The 14,676-nt window shown below is 39.5% G+C and overlaps 1 protein-coding gene and 1 pseudogene across 1 annotated transcript in view; both read left to right on the forward strand.

Moving 5' to 3' along the window:
- LOC138741630 ((3R)-3-hydroxyacyl-CoA dehydrogenase-like) overlaps positions 1-3,241 on the forward strand; it is a 30,810-nt pseudogene extending 27,569 nt beyond the window's left edge.
- LOC138740666 (connector enhancer of kinase suppressor of ras 2) overlaps positions 1-14,676 on the forward strand; it is a 763,661-nt gene that overhangs the window by 112,613 nt on the left and 636,372 nt on the right. The gene's annotated exons all lie outside the window — the stretch shown is intronic.

The raw sequence follows: 14,676 nt of genomic DNA on the forward strand, positions 1-14,676 counted from the left end.
AATGGGATTAAATATTTGGAGATCAAAGTAGATAATGATTTTAAAAAAACTTGTATAAATTGAACTATCTCCCCTTCCTTAAGAAAGTTGAAGAAGATTCAAGTAAATGGGTGGCTCTCCCAATAACACGTATTGGAGGGGTAAATTGTATTAAAATGAATGTATTTCCACATCTACGATATCTTTTGCAGGCTCTTCCAATAACTTACTGCAGAAATTTTTTCAAAACTTAAATAAATTAATTGGGAAATTTCTTTGTTAAGGTAAGTTAACTAGAATCTCCATAGAAAATTTAACTTGGAAATATCATATGGGAGGTTTACAACTTCCAAATTTCAAATATTATTATTGGGTGGCCCAAATAAATCTTGTCTCTTCGCTATTTGATGGAAATTGAACTGCACAAAGTCAGGGAGAGAGTGGCAGAAGACTTTCTATACAAATGGAATACTAAATTTATTTCTACTGTAAAGAGGCACCATAAATAAAGCACATTTTGATTATATGGCACAAATTGAATAATTTAATTGGTTTAAGAAAGAAAAACTCCAAAAACACCCTTGATTCAAAATAGAATAATTCCTTTAACTATAGACAATTTAATTCTACATGCTTGGTCCCATAAAGGGCTCAGATATCTAGAAGATTGCTATGCACAAGGGCAATTAATGTCATTCAAACAGTTAAAAATAGATACTCAAATATTTGAAATATTAATTAACAGAACTGCAAATATGTTTGAGGTGCTAAATGGAAAATAGCCATTTTGGAACCCTCAATGATCTCATTCTGGAGCCTCTTTCACAGATGTTAATGTAAAGAATAATATCTTAGAATTTCAAAGTGTGTAATGGGTTGACCTTCATGTATGGTTTCTCAGTATCAGTTTCTTACTGTACTTGGAGCTGGGACTTCAATGTAGTCCAATTAACTTAAAGGCTTTGTTTTCAACCTTGTCTTTTCCAAGACATCTCTCTTAAGTAACTTTCTGTGAGGTGAGGTTCTATTCCCTGACTTCATTCATTCAGCTATCCTTGTAATTTCATTTTGCACATTACATTTGGAAGCAGTTTGAAGGCTGCTTTTTGTTTTGTACTTCACTCAGTATTCTCTTATTATGGCTGCTACACTTATAATGCTCTCCTTCATTTTTGTGCAATGTCTTGAGAAATCCCTCCTGTATCATGTAAGCTATATTCTTGTGGTTAATCCTAAATATTACCTCTTCCTTGAAGGTTGTACCTGCTTTTCAAAGATGGAGGTTTTAATGCAGTGGAAAATTTCATTAATTTTGCATTGGGGCCAGAATATGGGCTTGACCTTCTTCAGAGCCTGACATCAATGTTTTATTTTTGTACTTAACCTCACTGTATTATAGGGAGACCATTAGGCTCAGTTTTAGATCGATTAAGCTCATCATGATCAGTATAAATCAATTCAAGAGAACAAAGAGAGCAAGTAAAAAATAGACTTGCTTTAAAACAGCAGCCTTAATGTCCTTGGGGTGTTCAAAGGCATGTTCTAACAAATGAATAATGTTTGAAAGTGTAATCAGGTTGCTATGTATGCCACTTTGCCTACAAACTTGACAAACTATTCCATTTCCCCCCTCACCCTTATTGGCAACAATGCCAGATAAATCTGTTTTAATAATCACTCTATAATTGAGGGAAACATGTTAACCGGGACAGTGGGGTTAATGGCTTTGGTTGTCTTCAATATATTTGACAACAACATAACAGAACGCATTAAGTCTCAGTTTAATGTTTAATCAGGTTGGGTACTATAGGAGTCTCAGCCTAGATTTTTGTAGTTTACTCCATAGTGGAATATGAACATTAACATTTTGATTGGAAGTAATGAAATTGATCAACTCATATATAATAGAGGAAATGGGCCAAAACTAAAAGGAAAAAGACTCAAGTATCAGTAAGTTCTGGTCACCTCATTAGAGGTAGGATGTGAAGCCTTAAAGAGGGTGCAGAGAATACTTACAAAGATCCTGCCTTGGAGAACATGTTTTATGAGGAAAGCAAACTAGGGCTTTTCTCTTTGCAGCGATGAGGATGAAGGGTGACTGGATGGCTGGCACCTGTTTCCAAGGGTGGCAGTAACCAATAGCAGATGACGTGTGTTTAAGGTAGACATCAAAGTGTGTTTTTTTTTAAAATACACAGAGTAGTGGGTCTTTGGAATGGATTGCCAGGGGTGGTGGTGGAGGCTGGTAGAATAGGAATATTAAAAAAAACTCCTAGATAGGCACGTGAGTGTAAGAAAATTGGAGGGTTATAGTATAGACTGTGAGGGAGGGAAGGGTTAGATTGATGTGGAATTGGTTTATATCGGTCGGCCCAACTACTTTTTTGCTTGATTTTCAAAAAGTCAATGCAATAAGTTTCAGATCTGTTCTTTGCGAAATTGCCAATTAAATAAGAATAGCAAAAATATGTTGCAGGCATTGAATGTGATAATGTTGTTTGCCTTTCCAGAACAAACCATACTTTAACATTTACCAGTCCAGATTACTGTATTCAGTGTTCACAATGTCATTTCTTGTAAAAAGCAGAATGCTTCCACCATGCTGATGACAGCAGGGTGTGCGGTCACCAAGGGCTGAGGCTGGTGACGGGTGGCGGGATCAGGCGAGCAGTCTGCCAGCGGTTCGCCAGTGAGGGGGGCCACTGGTGGACATTGACAAAGATTCAGCTGAGGAAACACTGAAGAGCTTGGCTTGTGATCAACGGCAGCACTTCGTGTTCGTGACTGATGTGACATCTCCCCAGAGTGTCTTCAGTATAGAAGCATTTTGCCTGACCTCCCAACATAGTGGTGAACTGTGGTGGAATCACCATGGATAACTTACTTCTGAAGGTGGAAGCCGAGACCTCGAATGAGTGTTGAGGGTTAACTTGATGGGCACCTTCCTGCTGCCAAAGCTCTGATTGCCAGCAGAACCAGGAGGGGAATTGTTGAAAAGGTTGGAGATCTGGGTCAGGCAAATTACATAGTGTCCAAAACTGGGGTGGTGGCCCTGACAAAGACCAGTGTGAAAGAGCTTGAGAGAAAAAATCAGATGCAACACAATTTTCTGGATTCATTGACACACCCATGGCAACTGGTGTCCATGGTTCGTCTGGGAGATGCTTCTAAGGTGGCCAGCATTTGTGCCTTCTTGGTCTCTGATGACAGCAGCTACATCACAGGAGCCAGCCTGGAGGTGACAGGTGGATTCTTCATGTGATGCCAAACATGACAGATGCTGGAGGACAGGGAGAATAGATTGTCGATTGCTCCAAATGCTCACAGTTCCTAGGACAAAGCTTCCTACAAAATGGTCCACCTCCCTCTTTTGGAATATTATTGGGGTGATGTCCTTTGTATCTCACAGTCTAAGGAGCTCCTTCACCAAGCGGAGAATCTCCGGTACTTAGTGAATCCTTTGTAGGATAGTCACTGATAATGAGGCTGTGAACCTCAATGACGTAGTAAAAATAATTACCCAGTTTTTAAAAAAAGCAGAAAGCAAAAACAAATCTGTTACTGGGGCTGTCCAGAGCTCCTTCCTGCCTACTTCAGTTATCCATTCTACTCTGACTCTGACATGTTTGTCTATGTCCAAACTTTCTAAAAAGACATAATACAAGCTTTTTTTTAAATCATTGTGTCTGTAATCACATATTCAAAGCTGCTTCCTTCTGGTAATCTCAGTCTGCTTCTGTAGAGCTCGTCGAAAGAACCAAAGACTTGTTGATCCAAACCAAGGCTTTTATTAGCAAAAGACCGGAGCTCTTCACAGGTGGCCGACCAGTCCGGAATGATCCGACCTGGCTAGGGACACAACCCTTTAAGGCCCAGACAATAGGTGTGGCTTAGCTCTCAGCCAATCGCTGTAAGCACAGTCTAGATACAGTAACTATATACACTCTGTACATTGGTGATAGATCTGTACTATCACATTCACTCCTTCTTGGAGAATTGACCCTGGGAAAAAAAACAAAAATGAGGGAGAGAATGAAAGGAAGGGGTAGGTCAAGGACTGTAGTGGTCAGGGGGTCTGACCATCCGGTGTGACCGCCGTGGTGCCGGGATTGGGGTCGATGGAGTGGTGTCGCCAGCGGGCTCGTCGGGTGCGACTGCTCCGTCGCTCAATTCCCCAGTTGTGTTGTCGGCAGGGTGGCCCGGGTCATTGGGGTGCTGTTGGTCCTTCTGTTGCGGCACGGGACCTGGAGAATAAGGAGTTGGGGAAGGTTGAGTTGGGGGGTTTGTAGTTGCTCGCGATTGGCAGTGGGTAGGTCATTGGTCGCGGCGGTCGGGCCCTGGCGATCGTCGGCGATGGACGCTAGGGTGAATACCAGGTGGCTGTGGCGGTGGCAGCAGCGGCGGTAGCGTCGGCCCCGGGGGTGGCTGTGGCGGCGGCAGCAGCGTCGGCAGCAGCGGCGGCAGCAGCGGCGGTAGCGTCGAGTGTTCCGCACGGGGGCGAGAGGCGGGCCAACACCATGGTTGCGAGGGTGGGCTGCCCCTTCCGGGTTCGGCGTCTCCGTGACGTCAGGCGTTGCCGTGCAGGGGACATTGATGATAGATCTGTACTATTACAGCTTCCCAATTTGTCCTTTAAGTAGGTTTTCAGTTGGTGGTATGCAAACATTGTACCATGAGTTATTCCATATTTGTACTTCATTTGTTCAAATGATAGTAAATTATTTCCCAAAAAACAATTTTCTATTCTTTTAATCCCTTTTCTCTCCCATTCTTTAAAGGAAAGGTTATCTATTGTGAAAGGGATTAGTTGATTTTGCGTCAATAATAATTTTGATAGTTGGTCATTTGTTTTTTTTCTTTCTACGTGAATCTTCTTCCAAATGTTGAGCAGATGGTGCAGTACTGGTGAACGTCTATATTGCACGAGTTTTTCATCCCACTTATAAAATATATTTTCTTTACCTTCTCCCCTATTTTATCTAGCTCTATCCTGGTCCAATCTGGTTTTTCCCTTGTTTGATAAAAATTTGATAGATATCTTAATTATGCTGCTCTATAATAATTTTTAAAGTTTGGTAGCTGCAAACCACCTTGTTTGTACCATTCTGTTCATTTATCTTGCACTTTCCTCATTTTCCCCCCTTTCCACAAGAATTTCCTTATTATTTTCTTTAGTTAATTGAAGAATTTCTCTGTTAAGGGAATTGGTAATGATTGAAATAGGTATTGTATCATTGGGAAGATATTTATTTTAATGCAATTTACCCTTTCTATCAGTGTTAGTGGTAAATCTTTCCAATGTTCTAAGTTATTTTGTAATTTCTTCATTAATGGCTGATAATTTAATGTGTATAGATGGCCTAGATTATTATCTAGGTATCAGATTGCTTGTGTTTGCCATTTAAATGGTGATTCTTTTTTAAACTTTGTGTAATCCACATTATTCATTGGCATTGCTTCACTTTTATTTGCATTGATCTTGTATCCCAATATTTCTCCATATTCCTTCAATTTCTTATGTAATTCTTTTATTGATAATTTTGGTTCTGTTAAGTATACTATGACGTCATCTGCAAATAGACTGATTTTATATTCCTTCTCTTTTATTTTTATCCCTTTTATTTTATTTTCTGTTCTTATCAATTCTGTCAATGGTTCTATTGCTAAAGCAAACAGTGAGGGAGATAGTGGACATCTCTGCTGTTGACCTGCTTAATTTAAATTGGTTCGATATATATCCATTTACTGTCACCTTCGCCATTGGACCCTTATATAATGCTTTAATCCAATTAATATATTTCTCTGGTAGGTTGAACCTCTGTAATACTTTGAATAAATAATTCCATTCTACTCTGTCAAAGGCTTTCTCTGCATCTAAAGCAACACAATACAAGCTTGAGGAACAGCCTGAATTGCATTGCCAAGGATGTTGCTGGAGGATAGGGGTATTTAAAAGACTCTTAGACAGGCATATGGATGCAAGAAATATAGAGGGTTATGGGTATGATGTAGGAAAGCTTTAGATTCTTGAATGGGTTTATATAGGATGGCACAACATCATGCGCTGAAGTGCCTGTGCTGCGCTGTTGATCGAAGATGATATCTCACAAATATGATGAAGCTTGTTGAGAGATTGAGAGGATTGATGAAGGCAGGGTGGTAGACATTGTGGATGTAAACTTTAGCAAGACATTTGACAAGATCTCACATGGCAGATTGACCCCATAGTTTAGAATACATGAGATTCAGGGTGAGATAGAAAATCTGACACAAAATTGGCATGGTAGCAGGAGGAAAATAATGATGATTTGAGGGATTCTTTCAGACTGTAACCAGTTGTGTGCCACTGGTTTTGGGGGGGGGGGGGGCGGTCCTTTCTTATTCATCATTTATATCAATGATTTAAGAGAACGTAGGTGGCCTGATTGTTAAGCTACCAAATTAGTGTTTAGTGAACAGTGAATAAAGATGTCTATTGTTACTACAGGATCTAATTCAACTCTGAAAAGTAGGAAAGGGAATGACTAATGAAATTTAAAGTCGACAACTTGGAAGCAAAGCATTTAAGAATGTTAAACCATGCGAGGACATGCACAATGGATGGAAGTCTTTGAGAAGTATTAATAAAAAGCAAGACTTTGGAATACTTGAAAGTAGTGAGGTTAGTACACAGCGTGGTGAAGAGGCCAAACAATGTACTTGCCTTTATCCGGCCAATCATTGAGAACCAGAGTTGGATCATTGTGTTGTTGTGGTACAAATTATTGTTTTGAGCCACATTTGGAGTGCTGTGCGCGATTCTGGTTGCCATGTTATAAGAAGGACTTAATTAACTGAGAAGATGAAGAAAAGATTTACAAAGATATCACTGGGATTAGGAGGGCTTGAGTTATAAAGAGTGAGTAGATAAGATGGGATTGTTTACCCGGACTAAAGGATGTTAAAGAGATAAAACTATGAGGGCATAGAGTGGCCAATCAGTTTTGTGTGGGGGCATCTAAAACTGGAGGGCAAAGGTTTAAGATGAGAGGGGAAACATTTAAAGGTGATGTGAAGGTCAACTTTTTCGTTCTGAGATAATGGACCAAGTTGACAGAGGAAGTGGTAAAGGTGGGTGCACTTGCCACCTTTAAGAGACATTTGGATGCATGCATGGACAGGAAAGGTTTAGAGGGATATGGGTCAAATGGAGGCCAACGGGATCAGTGTGGATGGGCATACTGGTCAGTCTGCACAAATTGACCTGGAAGGCCTGTTTCTGTGCTCTATGACTTTATGAATGAATGAATCGATCCTTAAAACTAGTGTAACCTTTTCTGCTGGCTATGTTAGCTACATAGAACAAAAAAAAACATAATGTGCTTCTAACTGCTCTGTTAACTCATTTGGATTTATCTGATCAGAGATGTTCCTTTGTTCTCTCCTTTCCAAAAATATTTTCCCTGCCACTTAAAATTAGCTTGCTTACTCTTTTTTCTTAGTTATGACAAACAGTCGCAAACTGGACAATGTTTCTCTTCCCCCTGTGGCTGCTTAGCTGCCGAGTGATTCCAGCAATTTATGTTTTTATTGAAGATTTACAGCATCTGCAGAACTTTTTCATCTGCAGATAAATATGAATTGAGTGATTGCTTGTTTTTACACATGGAGAGGAAATCCTAGTATTCTTCTTCTTATAAATCATAATTCAACTATCTTATTGAAATCTCTTCAAGGGACATGTTGCATCTACAGCGCCCTCCAAAATGTTTGGGACAAAGACACCTTTTTCCTTTATTTGCCCCTGTGCTCCACAGATTTAAACTTGCAATCAAACAATTCACATGGGATTAAAGTGCACATTCCATATTAATTCCATTAGCAATTTATAAGAAAATTCTAGAAATTTGGTCTAGAAAGGGATCAAATATATCGAAGATTGTTTTGAGCAGGGACAGTATGACATTTGAAAAAATCAGGAATAAATTTGGAGTTTTAAATACATCCTTTTTCTGCTGTCTTCAGTTAAGGTCTTATTAAAGGGATAAATTAGGTCCAGCACTGACCTTACCGAAATAAAGACTGGTTTGAAATGGGATCACAAAGAAATTTATCTAAAAATGTATTTCTTCGGGCAAAAGCCCTCAAACAAGGGCTAGATAAGTCAAGAGAGAGAGAGATAGTAATCAGATTTAGGTATAGAAATTGATCAATTTTTCTGGTTTGACCTGTGACGAGACAGCACCTGCAATACAATTAATGTAAGGTATAGGCTGGTGCAATATAATATTTTGCATTAGCTGTACTTACTGCACAAAAATTAAATAAATTGAAATCTGTATTATCCAATTCATGCTTTTGATGTGGTCAAGAATTAAAGACTATTTTGTATTTGACCTGGTCATGTTAGAAGTTGAGATCCTTCCAGGAAGATTTGGGGAATCTCCCGGAACAAATTACCAGAATTTGAAACCCTCACGTGTCAGAATTGTTTTTATTGGGGAAATTGGTAGATATAAGACCTAAAATGAAGCTGCTGAAATAACAATTGAAATTTATTAAACTTACTTTAGTGGTGACCAGGAAATGCATAGCCATTACTTGGAAATCTGATTCCCAACTGAATCTGACCCACTGGAGAAGATTACCTACCACCTCGGAAATTATTACAACATGTTTTTAAGAATATGGAACCCATATTTATGATATATGGGGGTTAACCTTTGATAATCCCCTTCCACCTCTGGTCTCCAATATCACCATCTCCAGTATCCCTAGTGATGCCTATGTCAAGACATTTACCCCTTAAAGGAGGAAGTAGCTCTGGATGAAGCACAATGTTTCATCTGTATGTAATTAATGCTTTTGGAAAACAGATGATTTTGTTATATGGGAGAATATCCTCTTTTTTCCTTTTCCTTTGGGGGAGGGGGATCTTTCTCTTTTCCTTTTTCTCTTTTTTTTCCTGTTTCCTACTTTTCTTTGAAGGATCGGCACAGTGTGTAATTTTGTTTATAAAAATAATTGTGCAGAATTTGATAATTGTGATAATGTGTTGATTCTTCTTTCTTGGTATATCAGTTTTGGTATTGTATATATCTGTGATGTTTGTTTGATTTTTTTGTTGTTTGTTTTGTAACTCCATATTGATTGAAAAAAAAGAAAAATAAATGAACATTCCAGATTTTATTCAAGGATATTTGTATACATTTTAGTTTGACCATGTAGAAATTAGAGCACTTTTTATCTAAAGTTACCCCATTTCAAGGCTTCATAATGTTTGGAAAAATTTTGATTCGCAGATGTTTGTGATTACTCAAGTAAGTTTAATTGCTTAATTGGTGCAGGTATAAGAGACCTAGGCTTGCTTCTAAGCTTTTGATCTCCTTTGGAGTCTATAGTTGCTATTTTTCAACATGAGGTCAATGTTGAGCCAAGGAAAGAAGCCATTATGAGGCTAAAAAACAAGAATAAAATAGTAAGAAACATCGCCCAAACCTTAGGATTTCCAAAATCAACTCTTTGGAACATAATTAAGAAGAAGGAACATACTGGTGAGCTCAGTCACTGCAAAGGGGCTGGTAGGCTAAGGAAGACTCCACTGCTGATGACAGAAGAATTGTCACCATGATGAAGAAAAATCCCCAAATGCTTGTCTGACAGATCAGAAACACACTTCAGGGCAGGCGTGGATGTGTCAATGACTACCTTCTGCAGAAGACTTCAGGAACAGATTGCCACAGAAACAGGATGGCCAGATTACAGTTTGCCAGAAAGTATTTTAAAAAACCTGCAGAATTCAGGAAAATCATCTCGTGGACAGATGAGACCGAGATAAACCTCTTTCGGAGTGATGTCAAGAGCAAAGTGTGGATGTGGAAAGAAACCGCCCAAGATCCAATGCATAACACCCAGGATTGGCGCCAGAATGCAAGTTAGAGTAAATTTGCTCAGCAAGGAGGAGGGAGGTGTTATTGAATGCTGAGACCTACCTGCTGACAATTGTTAACACCATCTTCCCATCCAACGTAGGAGACGAGGGTGCTGCTTTTATTGCATCAAGCATCACTAGATGCTACTGACGCTTGACACGCACTAGCGATGCAGACGGGAATGGGTGTAGAGTTGCTAGCATGTGTCAAGTGTGATGAAGGAGGGGTAGGGGGCAGGTCTGACAGCAGGCAATGGCAGTTACCATATGGGGGCACAGCACCTCACCTGGGGGGCAATGCCCACGGATGCCCCCTTGGCACTGACCCTGATACCTCCTATTCTGTGAAACGTTGTGGTGTTATGGCCTGGGCATAATTCCACAGGTACTGACACATTTATCTTCATTGATGATGTAACTGCTGATGGCAATAGCAAAATGAATTCTGATGTGTATAGAAACATCTTATCGGCTAAAGTTCGAGCAAATGCCTCCAAATTCACTGGACAGCACTTCATCCTACAGCAAGACAATGATCCCAAACCTACTGCTAAAGGCCTTCCGTATACTGAAAAGAAAACTTGAGGGGACTTGCCCTCAAAACAAGCAGGAGCTGGAGATGGCTGCCAAAGAGACCTGGCACAACATCACCAGAGAATATACTCAGCACCTGGTCATGTCAATGAATCACTGTTGCATATCCCTTGCTTGCAATGACTGCTTGAAATCTAAACATAGCTACTTTAATATACATACCCTTGCTATCCCCCAAACATTACGGTACCTTGAAATGGGGGAACTATATATAAAAAGTGCTGTAATTTCTCCATGGTCAAACCAAAATGTATACAAATAACTTTGAATAAAATTTGGAATGCGCACTTTAATCATGTGAATTCTTTGATTAAAAATTTAAAAGTGTGGAGCACAGGCGCAAATAAAGGAAGAAAGTGTATTTTTTGCAAACATTGTGCAGGGCACTCTATTAATGGGCTCGCTTACCTTCTCTTTGTTCAGTCTGATTGGCTCAAGCCAGAAGACAAGTCAGTTTCACCCGGCAATTTAGTTGACCTTGTTTTTCCTTTTAAGACTTTGTGATTTGCAAGATCAAAAATTCTGAAGTATGAAATGTGGTCATTACAGAGTTAGGGAAAATAACGTAGTGGATTACCAGAAGTGTAAATTTAAATTAAATTTTAATTTAAGGGAGGAAACCAGAGCTCGCAGGGAAAACCCATGCAGACACATGGAGAATGTACAAATTCCTTACAGACAGTGCAGGATTTGAACCCAATTTCTGATCACTGGTGGTGTAACAGCATGGTGGTAACATCTATGCCAACTATGCGATCGTGTAAGAAAGAATATTCTATTCACAATGTGAAATTATGGCTGAACATAGATATCAATAGAAAGATTATTTTTGTTCATTGGTCTGAATTACCTGGATGAGAGAAACTGAGTGGCAGCAATTTTTAAATAGGTCAGAAAGGCCTATTTTTAAAAAATAAAACAGCAAGGTATTAAATATTTTTCATGTGAATTACATGAATTTTCCATTTTTAGGTCTGTGTGATATGCATATGCAAATGCCATGAGAGACTCACTAATATTTCATATTTTGTCATATTTTGTCAATTGTACACTTTGCTAATTAGATTGTAGCATTGAGGTATTGTTTACAGAAAATGCAGAACAACTTCTAGAATTGGTTTATATTCTGTGATTGACTATTGTGTGCAATGAATAAAGAGAGAAACAATTGCATTTGCCTGTGGAGCTAAGAAGCATTTACAAGCTGCTGTCATAACTTAATATTTTCAGTGGTAACACAGAGAGCAATGTTATATCGAAGGACAAAAATAGAACTTAAGTTCAAAAGGTTTGATATGATTGAAGAGTTAAAGAAATGGAGCCAAGGGCATTTCTAAGTCCTAAGATAAATTGGAAGGAATCTCCCCTGCTTTCTCAATTATCCAGATCTCCTCCATGAACTGTGGACATACAGTTGAATTTCCTCCTTTTAAATCCTGGTTGGATACATGATTGGAAGATGAAGACAGAATGTTACCTTTGCTACCAAGATATTAGGATGGCAGGTATTTTTACAGTCCGGAACAAAGCAATGGTGTCACCACTGATGATCAGGAAAGGTACCCACATGAGCTAGTGACCTCTGCATCAATTCCCCTACTTTGCAAGTCAGTTTCATGCGTCAGCTCCATGGAAATACTGACATGCAGTGACAATAATGACAATAAAGTAGAGAGGACAAATGGAAAAATAGATAATTTTAAACAACAATGTAAATGTTTCGCTGCAAGTGAGGTAAAGATTGGGCCATTGGTATGAGGTTAAGCATAAATCTGAAATATCTTGAAATAAAAGTTCATTTTTTGTATTTTTTCAAGGACAAATTCCAAAATTTGCTTTCAATTCTCACTGAAATGATCTCATAAGAAGGATAGGTTGCACCTGAATTGGAGGGGTAACAATTCCTCTGCAGGAAGGTTTGCTGGTGCTGCTCAGGAAGTGGGGCCCAGAAGACATTGCAGCAGATTGAGAGGCTGACTCACGCATAGAAAAGAGATCAGGTGTGTCCAGTGTAAACCGATGGAGAAGCATGAAAGGGCTTCTAGGCTTAACTGTGTTTACTTTATGCAAGGATTCTCACAAGACTGGTGAGCTGAGAACTGGATCAGCACATGAAACTATGATATGCCTGAAATAGAGGCCTGTGTTTGTAAAGACAGCTGGGCTTATTCTCACTGGAAGATCAAAGTCTGAGCTGTGACCGTTTTGAGATATAGAAATATAGAAAATGGGTGTAGCAGTAGGCCATTCACCACCATTCAATTTGATCATGGCTGATCGTCCACTCAGTACTCAGTACCTGCCTTCTCTCCATATCCTCTGATCCCCTTAGCCACAAGGGTCAAATCTAACTCCCTCTTAAATATAGATAAGGAATGGGCTTCAACTATTTCCTGTGGCAAAGAATTCCACAGATTCACCACTCTCTGAGAGAAAAAAAAAACATCTCAGTCCTAGAAGACTTCCCCTTTATCCATAAACTGTGATCCCTGGTTCTGGTTTTCCCCAACATCGGAGAATAAAATTATCAAGGGCATAGATAGTTGAGATTGTCTCGAACTAGACAGTGCAAGTTTAATGAGAAATGGGTGGTGGGGGGGAATCTAAAGATTAATTTTCTCATACAAAGACTGAATATCTGGAACGAGGTGGCAGAAGCAGATACAATTCAACGTTTAAAATTTTGACAGGAAAAGAGTGGGGGAATATGGACATACAGACAAATGGGATTAGCAGAGATAAGTGGATGATGTAGGCAAAATGGCTTGTTTCAGGCTGTATGTCTCTGTGATTCCATGTATGTTCTAGAAGTAGCAATGGCATTCCTCAGTCATAATGTGTTGCCTTATCATTTTCTCAATGCAAATTCTGAACTAGTGCTGCACAAAGAAGGGCATCTGCTCTGACACACAATGTGGAATGCATACCAGGTTAAAGTGAAGTGGCATCCAAGAGTTTTGTCTCAAGGAAATTGAAACAATTCAAACAGAACTATCAGAGATGCCGGTGCTCAGCAGATTAATTTATAAGCTTAAATAAGTTGTGCCCTTTTCATAAATTGATTGATGCCTGCATCTGAATTCTAATTTCATTGATCCATCTTGAAGTTTATGCTCGGGAAAAACCAAGAAGCAAATCACATATCAAAACATTCTCATCTGCACATGATGAAAAGTAAGAAGACAAAATGAACAAGGGGACTAAATGTAGGTTCTCAGTCATTGATTGCATCTTATCTTTAAACAGGGTCTTTCTTGGCCATGATGCTGTGCCACTTCATGGAGTGAGAATCAGTGTTTTACAAAGACGAGCATAGCACTGGCAAATAGGATTCTTTGTGGCTTTGTCAGTCCAATGTAGAGGAAAAGAGAAGGAAATTCATTGGGATCCTTTGTGATTTCTGCAATTGCAGGCATCCACTGGACACAAAACAAGTGCTGCTTTCTGATCAGAAGACCTTCCATTTGCACAATATATAACTTGTAAATGCCCACACATCAGGACTCATGGCGTTCAATATGATGTTTTCATAATCTCTCTAAGCTTCAGTTCCAGTTGTGTTCTACCACTCAATTGAATGTTCAGTTACCTTTGAAAGGCTATGTATGGGTTATCATTTCCCAGATTACTGTTGGTTACATTTTAATAGCAGATTTTAAAAAGGAAAAGCAACAAAATCTGCAGTGAAATGAAGTGCTGGAGAAACTCAGAGTGATGAATGAATGTGATGTCAGGGCAGTCAATGTGCAACAACACCACAATGCCTTGAAGCTGGATGCTTTAGTCAACGGGATTGACTCCATTTACATCCGACAGAGGCTGCTGGAGCCCTTAACCATCGACCAGGCAGTCATTCTAGCCAAAACACTGAGAAGTGCCATGCGGTCCAGTGAAGTGCTAGAAACCGAAAAGGAAACATCCAGGTGTGCTGGAATCCCGAAGGAAAGAAAAAGGCAAACTCCTGAAAAATGCCACTTCCGTGATAAGAGCTGGCACCCCAGACAGAAGTGCCTGGCTTGATTTGCTACCTGCAGCTATTGTGGGAAACTCGGCCACTTCGCTAAAGCGTGTAAGGCGAAAAGTACTCCCACTGATAAGAAGAAGAGAAGCACCAAGAAATGGAAGACAACTGTGAAAAGGGGGAATCTTCAGACGAGCAGGCTGAATTGACTTCAAGTGACGGCGAGGTGAGA

Source organism: Narcine bancroftii, chromosome 8 (genome assembly GCF_036971445.1).
Source record: "Narcine bancroftii isolate sNarBan1 chromosome 8, sNarBan1.hap1, whole genome shotgun sequence".
NCBI classification, from domain to species: Eukaryota; Metazoa; Chordata; class Chondrichthyes; order Torpediniformes; family Narcinidae; genus Narcine; species Narcine bancroftii.